Below are 10885 nucleotides of genomic sequence, written 5' to 3' on the forward strand. Positions count from 1 at the left end.
TTTAACCATTAATTTTTTTCTTTCAACAAATCAGTAACTAAAAAGATATCGTTTGATTTAAAATTAGAATAATTTTATTTATAAAACATTTAAATATTTGTATGTATGTTTCTGAGCTTTCTATTTTTTTTTTATTCTGGTTGATTGTATTGTCACTACTTTAGTGTACAGTAGTACATTTCTTTAATCATTTTATTTTAATTAAGATATCCTTTTATGAGGGTTGTCATGAGTGGCTCTGAGGAAGGCCAGTTTTGGGGGCGTCTTGCACTAGCTGAGGGGGCACCATGGGAACGATGGTGGAAGGAGATTCTCGCAGCACCAGCCTGCTGGCTGCAGAGACTGCAAGTCTGGAAGAGTAGCTGCAAAGATGGGGAGAAGTTATGCTGATGGCAGATGAAGTCCTCCAATAGGGAAGAGCCTGGTTTCCACCTGCCATCATGGGTATGGTTTCTTTGGTGTTTCTGACTATCTACTATCTAGATCCATCCATTCTGTCAGGTGTTTCCTGTTTTGTTATGTTTTTGTGCTTGGCTGACTACCTTGTTCCCATTCTGGCACCTAGAATTTTTGGCTCCAATAAATGGACCACTGAGCAACAGCAGAGAGTCCTTGAAATTTGCAGCAATCTAGTAAAAACTGGACACAGAGCTGTGGGCTGGTAGAAACACCTCCTTATGCTAAAGAAAGAAAAGCCTAAAATGTACTTCATGACCATGATCATTTCTCTTGCTGTGGTTGTTTGGGTGGGACAGCAAGTCCACAACCTCCTTCTCTCCTACCTGATAGTGACTTTCTTACTCTTGCTTCCTGGACTAAACCAACATGGAATCATTTTGAAGTACATTGGAATGGCCAAAAGAGAGATAAACAAGCTTCTCAAACAAAAAGAAAAGAAAAATGAATAATACATCTTCTTTATTCAGTGTGATTAATAGTGTATACATTGTCCTTGGGGACAGTGTCTGTTATGCTCTCTGGATACAAAAATGTTACAGATATAGCTCTTTGCTGTCCCTCATTCTGCCCTTAGTAGAAATTCTGACTTGCCAAGTAAGGCTTTAAGCCCAGTGTCTTCATGGATGTGTTCTCATCAGCTGGCCTTATATGGACAACTCATTCATCATTACCACTTGTTTTGGTTTTTCTCACCCAGGGTTAATTGAACTCTTACTTTTAAAATAATATAATGGTGAACTTCATCCTTTAGTACAGTTAACAGTGGCTTGGGATAACTGTTCAAGTTGATCTTTGCTTTAGCTGGATACAAGATCATGTTCTGTGACTACAGGAAGCTGGTTCTACTGTCTGCTTCCACAGTCTGCTTAAACAACAGTCTGGTTTCATGAATATAGAAACCAAGTTTACCACTTCTGATGAAGAGACCAATTAAGATTCATTCCTCATTTTGTTTCGATACTGTGGGAGAAGAATCCTCGTGGAATAAAATGAACCTAATTCCATGGCCTAGTATGTGTTGGCTTCTCCCTTGTGCAGAATTTAGCAATTTGTTGGAAACATTGATCCTTCCTCCCAAATGGGGAATCTGACAGACTTAGAACTCTTGTTCCCTTGCGCTTGAAGTTAGTACATCCTTAAAGGCTTTTTAGTAGCAGGCTTACACAAAATGGTATTTAGGATTTTTAGCATACTTTTAATTTAATACTTTCAGCTAACTGAAACTAAAGTACATAATAGGTTTCAGCTAACTGAAACTAAATTACATAATAGGTTAAAAGTCATATCTATGACCTTCATTCCAAGACCAGCCAATAAAGAACAAAACTCATCCTGTGTTTAGTCAAGATTCATTTCAGTAGAAAATCCTACTCGTTTTTCAAGACCAGAATAAGCCTTTAAAGGTAAACATCAAGTTTCTCATTTTATGGTAACACTGGCTGCTTTTGGTCCCCATAGATGGAACAGCTGAAATCTGTAGGAATGAACTTCTGAGGGCTGGAAATGTGACATATTTGGGAACAATTCTTAAACTGATTAACTAGCTATAATATAGTTTTGTGAATTTATTGCACTGATGCTATAAAACCTGGACCTTGTGGTGTATCTGTTCCTAAAGAAAAGTTGTTTTCTCCCCTTCAGTATTGCTGTAAACAGTGGCACCATGTAGCATATGTTTGACTTTTCTTTTTTAATATTTCGTATACAAGCTACCATAATTTACATGTGTTTCCTCATTGTAAATAAGCTTGTCTTCCTATTTGGATTTTTGTTTGTATGTGTGTTCTACCAATTAACTACTTTTGCAATTTTAATCCTGTGTTATTTCTTCTACTTTTTTGTGTAAAAGGGGAAAAATAAAAAAGCTGGAATCCAAAAAAAAAAAAAGATATTCTTTTATCTACCTTATAGATTTTGTTATATTGTCTTCTTATTAGTTATTCTATGTATTTTGTGTTTGAAGAAAACCCTCTAAAATCTTTCCTTTTTTTTTGGCCTCCCTATGCGGCTTGTGGGATCTCAGTTCACCGATCAGGGATTGAACCCTGGCCACAGCAGTGAAAGCCTGGAATCCTAACCACTAACTAGGCTAGCAGGGAGCTCCTGAAGCTTTCCTTTTTAATTTATGTAACTTGGCACTTTTGTTTATGTCTTTTTACTAATTCTTAATCTTATGTTACAGATGCCCAAACAAGTATCATAAATTTTGCTGTTTGATTGTCCTTGTAGCTTATATTACATACTCAGTTTCCATAAATATACAATGAGTGTTAGTAGAAAGACTATATAATTCCTGCTTGAAGAGCACATTATTTAAGTTATATACCTGAAATATCAGCATGTGAATTAAATAAATAAGTCCTGGGAATGTAATGCACAACATGGTGACTATAGTTAATAATACTGTATTGTATATTTGAAAGTTGCCAAGAGGAGACCTTCAAGATGGCTGAAGGTCACCTTCCTCCCCACAAATACATCAGAAATACATCTACATGTGGAACAACTCCTACAGAACACCTACTGAACGCTGGCAGAAGACCTCAGACCCCCCAAAAGGTAAGAAACTCCCCACGTACCTGGGTAGGGCAAAAGAAAAAACAGAGACAGAAGAATAGGGATGGGACCTGCACCAGTGGGAGGGCGCTGTGAAGGAGGAAAGGTTTCCACACACAAGGAAGCCCCTTCGCGGGCGGAGACTGCGGGTGGCGGAGGGGGAAGCTTTGGAGCTGCGGAGGAGAGCACAGCAACAGGGGTGTGAAGGGCAAAGTGGAGAGATTCCTGCACAGAGGATGGGTGCCGACCAGCACTCACCAGCCCGAGAGGCTCGTCTGCTCAATGGCCAGGGTGGGCGGGGGCTGGGAGCTGAGGCTCGGGCTTCAGCCGGATCCCAGGGAAAGGACTGGGGTTGGCGGAGTGAACACAGCCTGAAGGGGGCTAGTGCGCCACAGCTAGCCGGGAGGGAGTCCAGGAAAAGGTCTGGAGCTTCTGAAGAGTCAAGAGACCATTGTTTTGGGTTGCACGAGGAGGGGGGATTCAGGGCACCACCTAAACGAGCTCCAGAGATGGGTGTGAGCCGTGGCTACCAGCGTGGACACCAGAGATGGGCATGAGACACTAAGGCTGCTGCTGCCGCCACCAAGAAGCCTGTGTGCAAGCACAGGTCACTCTCCACACCTCCCCTCCTGGGATCCTGTGCAGCCCGCCACTGCCAGGGTCCCGTGTTCCAGGGACAACTTCCCCGGGAGAACACGCGGCGTGCCTCAGGCTGGTGCAAAGTCACGCTGGCCTCTGCCACCGCAGGCTTGCCCCCATCTGTACCCCTCCCTCATCCCGGCCTGACTGAGCCAGAGCCCCCGAATCAGCTGCTCCTTTAACCCCATCCTGTCTGAGTGAAGAACAAATGCCCTTAGGCGACCTACATGCAGACACAGGGCCAAATCCAAAGATGAACCCCAGGAAATGTGCGAACAAAGAAGAGAAAGGGAAATCTCTCCCAGCAGCCTCAGGCGCAGAGGATTAAATCTCCACAATCAACTTGCTGTACCGTGCATCTGTGTAATACCTGAATAGACAACGAATCATCCCAAAATTGTGGCAGTGGACTTTGGGAGCAATTATATATATATATATGCTTTCCTTTTTCTCTTTTTGTGACTGTGTATTTGTATGCTTCTTTGTGTGATTTTGTCTGTATAGCTTTGCTTTTACCATTTGTCCTAGGGTTCTGTCTGTCCTTTGTTTTGTTTTGTTTTGTTTTAGTATAGATTTTAGCACTTGATATCATTGGTGGATTTGTTTTTTAGTTTGGTTGCTCTCTTCTTTCTTTCTTATTTTCTCTTTTTTTATTATTGCTCTTTAATTTAATTTATTTATTTACTTACTTACTTATTTAATGCAGTACGCGGGCCTCTCACTGTTGTGGCCTCTACCGTTGCAGAGCAGAAGCTCCGGATGTGCAGACTCAGCGACCATGGCTCACGGGCCTAGCTGCTCTGCGGCATGTGGGATCTTCCCGGACTGGGGCATGGACCCGTGTCCCCTGCATCGGCAGGCGGACTCAACCACTGCTCCACCAGGGAAGCCCTAATTTTTAAATTTTTAGTAATTATTTTTTATTTTAATAACTTTATTTTATTTTTTCTTTCTTTTGTTCTCCCTTTTCTTCTGAGCCATGTGGCTGACAGGGTCTTGGTGCTCTGGCCAGGTGTCAGGCCTGTGCCTCTGAGGTGGGAGAGCCAAGTTCAGGACATTAGTCTGCCAGAGACCTCCCGGCTCCATGTAATATCAAACGGCAAAAGCTTTCCCAGAAATCTCCATCTCAACGCTAAGACCCACCTGCACTCAATGAACAGCAAGCTACAGTGCTGGACACCCTATGCCAAACAACTAGCAAGAGAGGAACACAGACCCACCCATTAGCAGAGAGGCTGCCTAAATTCATAATAAGGTCACAGACACCCCCAAACATACCACTGGACGCAGTCCTGACCACCAGAAATACAAGATCCAGCCTCATTCCCCAGAACACAGGCACTAGTCCCCTCCACCAGGAAGCCTACACAACCCACTGAACCAATCTTAGCCACTGGGGGCAGGCAACAAAAACAACGGGGAATTATGAACCTGCAGCCTGTGAAAAGGAGACCCCAAATACAGTAGGTGAAGCAAAATGAGAAGACAGAGAAACACACAGCAGATGAAGGAGCATGGTAAAAACCCATAAGACCAAACAAAGAGGAAATAGGCAGTCTATCTGAGAAAGAATTCAGAGTAATGATAGTAAAGATAATACCAAATCTTGGAAATAGAATGGAGAAAATACAAGAAACATATAACAAGGACCTAGAAGAACTAAAGAACAAACAAACAATGATAAACAACACAATAAATGAAATTAAAAATTCTCTAGAAGGAATCAATAGCAGAATAACTGAGGCAGAACGGATAAGTGACCTGGAAGATAAAATAGTGGAAATAACTACTGCAGAGCAGAATAAAGGAAAAGAATGAAAAGAATTGAGGAGAGTCTCTAAGACCTCTGGGACAACATTAAACACACCAACATTCAAATTATAGGGGTCCCAGAAGAAGAAGAGAAAAAGAAAGGGACTGAGAAAATATTTGAAGAGATTACAGTTGAAAACTTCCCTAATATGGGAAATAAAATAGTTAATCAAGTCCAGGAAGTGCAGAGAGTCCCATACAGGATAAATCCAAAGAGAAACATGCCAAGACACATAGTAATCAAACTATAAAAAATTAAATACAAAGAAAAAATATTAAAAGCAGCAAGGGAAAAACAACAAATAACACATAAGGGAATCCCCGTAAGGTTAACAGCTGATCTTTCAGCAGAAATTCTGCAAGCCAGAAGGGAGTGGCAGGACATATTTAAAGTGATAAAATGGAAAAATCTACAACCAAGATTACTCTACCCAGCAAGGATCTCATTCAGATTTCACGGAGAAATTAAAACTTTACAAACAAGTAAATCTAACAGAATTCAGCACCACCAAACCAGCTTTACAACAAATGCTACAGGAACTGCTCTAAGCAGTAAACACAAGAGAAGGAATAGACCTACACTAACAAACCCAAAACAATTAAGAAAATGGTAATAGGAACATACATGTCGATAATTATCTTAAATGTAAATGGATTAATTGCTCCAACCAAAAGACATAGACTGGCTGAATGGATACAAAAAGAAGACCCATATATATGCTGTCTACAAGAGACCAACTTCAACCTAGGGACACATACAGACTGAAAGTGAGGGGATGGAAAAAGATATTCCATGCAAATGGAAATCAAAGGAAAGCTGGAGTAGCAATTCTTATATCAGACAAAATAGACTTTATAACAAAGACTATTACAGGAGACAAAGAAAGACACTATGTAATGATCAAGGGATCAATCCAAGAAGAATATATAATAATTGTAAATATTTATGCACCCAACATAGGAGCACCTCAATACATAAGGCAAATGCTAACAACCATAAAAGGGGAAATTGACAGTAACACAATCGTAGTAACACCCCACTTTCACCAATGGACAGGTCATCCAAAATGAAAATAAATAAGGAAAGACAAGCTTTAAATGATACATTAAACAAGATGGGCTTAATTGATATTTATAGGACATTCCATCCAAAAACAACAGAGTACACTTTCTTCTGCAGTGCTCATGGAACATTCTCCAGGAAAGATCATATCTTGGGTCACAAATCAAGCCCTGGTAAATTTAAGAAAATTGAAATTGTATCCAGTATCTTTTCCAACCACAACGTATCAAGTACATGAAAAAATCTGTAAAAAATACAAACACATGGAGGCTAAACAATATGCTACTAAATAACCAAGAGATCACTGAAGAAATCAAAGAAGAAATAAAAAAATACCTAGAAACAAATGACAATCAAAACATGATGACCCAAAACCTATGGGATGCAGCAAAAGCAGTTCTAAGAAGGAGGTTTATAGCAATACAATCCTACCTCAAGAAACAAGAAACATCTCAAAAAAACAACCTAACCTTACACCAAAAGCAATTAGAGAAAGAAAAACAAAAAAACCCCAACGTTAACAGAAGGAAAGAAATCAAAAGGATCATATCAGAAATAAATGAAAAAGAAATGAAGGAAATGATAGCAAAGATCAATAAAACTAAAAGCTGATTCTTTGAGAAGATTAAAAAAATTGATAAACCATTAGCCAGACTCATCAAGAAAAAGAGAAGACTCAAATGAACAGATTTAGAAGTGAAAAAGGAGATGTAACAACTGAGTGCAGAAATACAAAGGATCATGAGAGATTACTACAAGCAACTATATACCAATAAAATGGACAACCTGGAAGAAATGGACAAATTCTTAGAAAAGCACAACCTTCTGAGACTGAACCAGGAAGAAATAGAAAATATAAACAGACCAATCACAGGCACTGAAATTGAGTCTGTGATTTAAAATGTTGGAACTTGTTCCTTTTGAAAAAGTGTTTCTTTTGAAGTCAGATTTACTATTTCCAGAAAGAAAGTTTTTGTTAGAATATATTTAAGCATTCTAAAAAAAAATTGGGCCCTTTAGATAACTAAAGGCTCTTTTAAAGTTGAAAAAAAATTTTAAATGTATGTTGAAACTATGGTAGGTCATGGCAGGCCCTCTGAAGGTCCAATGGTACGGTGAGAAATCAAACATAGGACTTATAGATGATATAAGAAGTTACCTTACATGATAGTAGGAACACTCTTGAGTGCTGATGTTGTTCCTTCCCCAACCCAGTGGTACAAGGGGAAAGATTCCTTTGATTCTTTTTTTTCTTACTGAAATATTATTAATTTAAAATGTTGTGTTAGTTTCAGGTGTACAGCAAAGTGATTCAGTTATACATACATATATTTTTTTTCAGTTTCTTTTCCCTTATAGGTTATTACAAAATATTGAGTATAATTCCCTGTGCTATACAGTAGGTACTTGTTAGTTATATGTTTTATATATAATAGTGTGTATATTTTAATCCCAAATTCCTAATTTATTCCAGTCCCCCTTCCCCTTTGGTAACCATAAGTTTGTTTTATATATCTGTGGCTCTATTTCTGTTTTGTATGTAAGTTCATTTGTATCTTTTTTTCAATCCCACATATAAGTGATATCATATGTTATTTGTCTTTGTCTGGCTTACTACACTTAGTATGATAATCTCTAAGTCCATCCATGTTGCTGCAAATGGCATTATTTTATTCTTTTTTATGGCTGAGTAATATTCCATTGTGTATATATAACACATCTTCTTTATCCATTCATCTGTTGATGGACACTTAGGTGGTTTCCATGTCTTGGCTATTGTAAATAGTGCTGCGATGAACACTGGGGTGCATGTATATTTTCAAATTATGGTTTTCTCTGAATATATCTCCAGGAGTGGGATTGCAGGATCATATGGTAACTCTATTTTTAGTTTTTTAAGGAACCTCCATACTGTTCTCCATAGTGGTTGTACCAATTTACATTCCCACCAACAGTGTAGGAGAGTTCCCTTTTCTCCACATCCTCTCCAGCATTTATTATTTGTAGACTTTTTGAAGATGGTCATTCTGACAGAATTAAGAATTAAGGTGATACCTCATTGTAGTTTTGATTTGCATTTCTCTGATAATTAACTATGTTGAGCATCTTTTCATGTGCCTCTGGTCATCTGTGTGTCTTCTTTGGATAAATGTCTATTTAGATCTTCTGCCCATTTTTTGATTGAGTTGTTTGTTTGTTTGATATTGAGCTATATGAGCTCTTTGTATATTTTGTAGATTAATTCCTTGTCGGTCACATCGTTTGCAAATATTTTCTCCCATTCTGTATGTAGGTTGTCTTTTTGTTTTGTTTATGGTTTCCTTTGCTGTACAAAATCTTTTAAGTTTAATTAGGTCCCATTTGTTTATTTTTGTTTTTATTTCCATTACTGTAGGAGATGGATCCAAAGTATATTGCTATAATTTATGTCAAAGAGTGATTCTTTTCTTTCTGACCTGGAGAGTTCTTTATTCCACGTGGGCTGCACTGACCACTTAATTTCAGGCTTCAGTAGATGAAGAACAAAGGAAGTATCAGGGAACCTCATCTGTGTCCTTATAGTTATGTCTGGTGTATATTATCTGCACTGCTTTATGATGATTTGATAAGAAAGCAAAGGTGGAAAATCTTAACATTAAATGTTGTCAATCTTGACAATATTCAAAGTAGGACTACCCATTATTGTCAGTCCTAAATCAGATCATTTGAAAATGCAATTTAGAATTATATTATTACTTTATATTTGAAAAGCTTATGAATTTGTGATTTATATTGCTTATTATTCATTTTATTTCTGCCACCAGGACATATAAGTTACTGTTATATTTTGAATCATCACACTGTCACTTAAAATATAACAGAAAAACCATATGCAAATCATGTCCTACAGAGCTTACTGAAGTATTATTGTACGAGGTCTGTGACAAGTTTTATACATTTTTAGTGAAGACTTTTTTAAAGGGAAGATTTGAAATACAGTGGGCGTACTAACGTTTAAACTAATTTTTTTTCTCTACTATCTTTGAATTTTTTTTTATCTTCACCAGGTAGCTGAACATGAAAGGTGAGGCAGTTATGTAACCTGAGGTAGACATAATTTCCCGCAACAAAGTATCCATGTCCTAGTACTAATTCCCATAACTGATGAATATGCTACCTTAAATGTCAAAAGGATGTCGCTAATTCAATTAAATTAAAGACCTTGAGAGGGGGAGATTAGCCTGGATTATCTGGCCCAATATAATCAATTTAAGTCCTTTAAAGGGGAGAACTTTTCCCAGTTGTGGTCAGAGGAAGATGTGACTTGAAGAACTGTTAGAGAGATGGAATGTTGCTGGCTTTGTAGATGGAGGAAGGGGGCTATGAGCAAAGAAATGAGGGGAGCTTCTAGAATTTTGGAATGGCAAGGAAATGGATTCTCCTCCTATTTTCTAGAAATAAAGGCAGCCCTGCAGACACTTTCATTTTAGTCTAGTGAGACTGATGTTGGATTTCTGACCTACAGAGCTGAAAAATAATAAATTTGTGTTTTTTAGGTCATTAAATTCGTAATAATCCACCACAGCAGCAGTATAAAACTAGTACACCACTATTAATGGAAAGTGCACTAAATTTATTTAACAATTGTTCAACATATATTCCCAATTTTACCATTAAAATATTTTTATACTATTATTTTAATTTCCTTCGAGTATGGGCCTTTCATCATAAACCTTCATTATACTTCTTACTGGTTCCCATGACACTATTTGCTATATAAATATATGTTTGTACCCAAAGATGTACATATATGTATTTACAGATTTTGCTTTTTGATTAGACTTCATTTAAAATGTAAAGGATCAGGAACACTTAAGAAAGCTGTTCTCAGAATATTTTGACTCTGTAGCCTACACAATATTGGGTAATGTAGAATTCTGTCATATACGGCTAACCAATGTCTTTAAATATATTCCTCTTGTTTTTGTCCTTTCCCACGTTCCAGAACCTAGAAAAGGTTAATCTACAGATTCCCCTGAGGGTAGTGTGCAGACAACTGATTCAGGTTCTATTAATCAAGGCATCAATGGAAATCTTGGGTTTTAGAAACAAGCAGTGTGTGGTGGGAGCCCTTTGTGGAGGAGTTCCCTTCACAGTGGTAGAGACTTTTGGTTATCATGGAATGGCAGATGGTAGAGCTTCTAGCATGCAGTCCTAAATGTTATGGAAGCTGAGTGGTGAAGGCAGTGATGTGCTTGCTAGAAAGGTCTCTGTAGTTGGCATTGGTATTGTTCTTGACTGCATACCTTCCTTTTCTGCTTCTCTGGAATTTCTGTTAATACCCTTCAATAAATTTATTTTTTTCTGCCAAAATGC

General features: G+C 38.0%; 1 pseudogene; it reads left to right on the forward strand.

The window, feature by feature from the left end:
• The first annotated feature begins 296 nt into the window (after positions 1–296).
• Positions 297–908, forward strand: LOC103087014 (ADP-ribosylation factor-like protein 6-interacting protein 1; annotated as a pseudogene).
• The last annotated feature ends 9977 nt before the right edge of the window (positions 909–10885 follow it).

This window comes from Lipotes vexillifer, unplaced genomic scaffold (assembly GCF_000442215.2).
Source record: "Lipotes vexillifer unplaced genomic scaffold, Lipotes_vexillifer_v1.1 scaffold208, whole genome shotgun sequence".
In the NCBI taxonomy this organism is placed as follows: domain Eukaryota; kingdom Metazoa; phylum Chordata; class Mammalia; order Artiodactyla; family Lipotidae; genus Lipotes; species Lipotes vexillifer.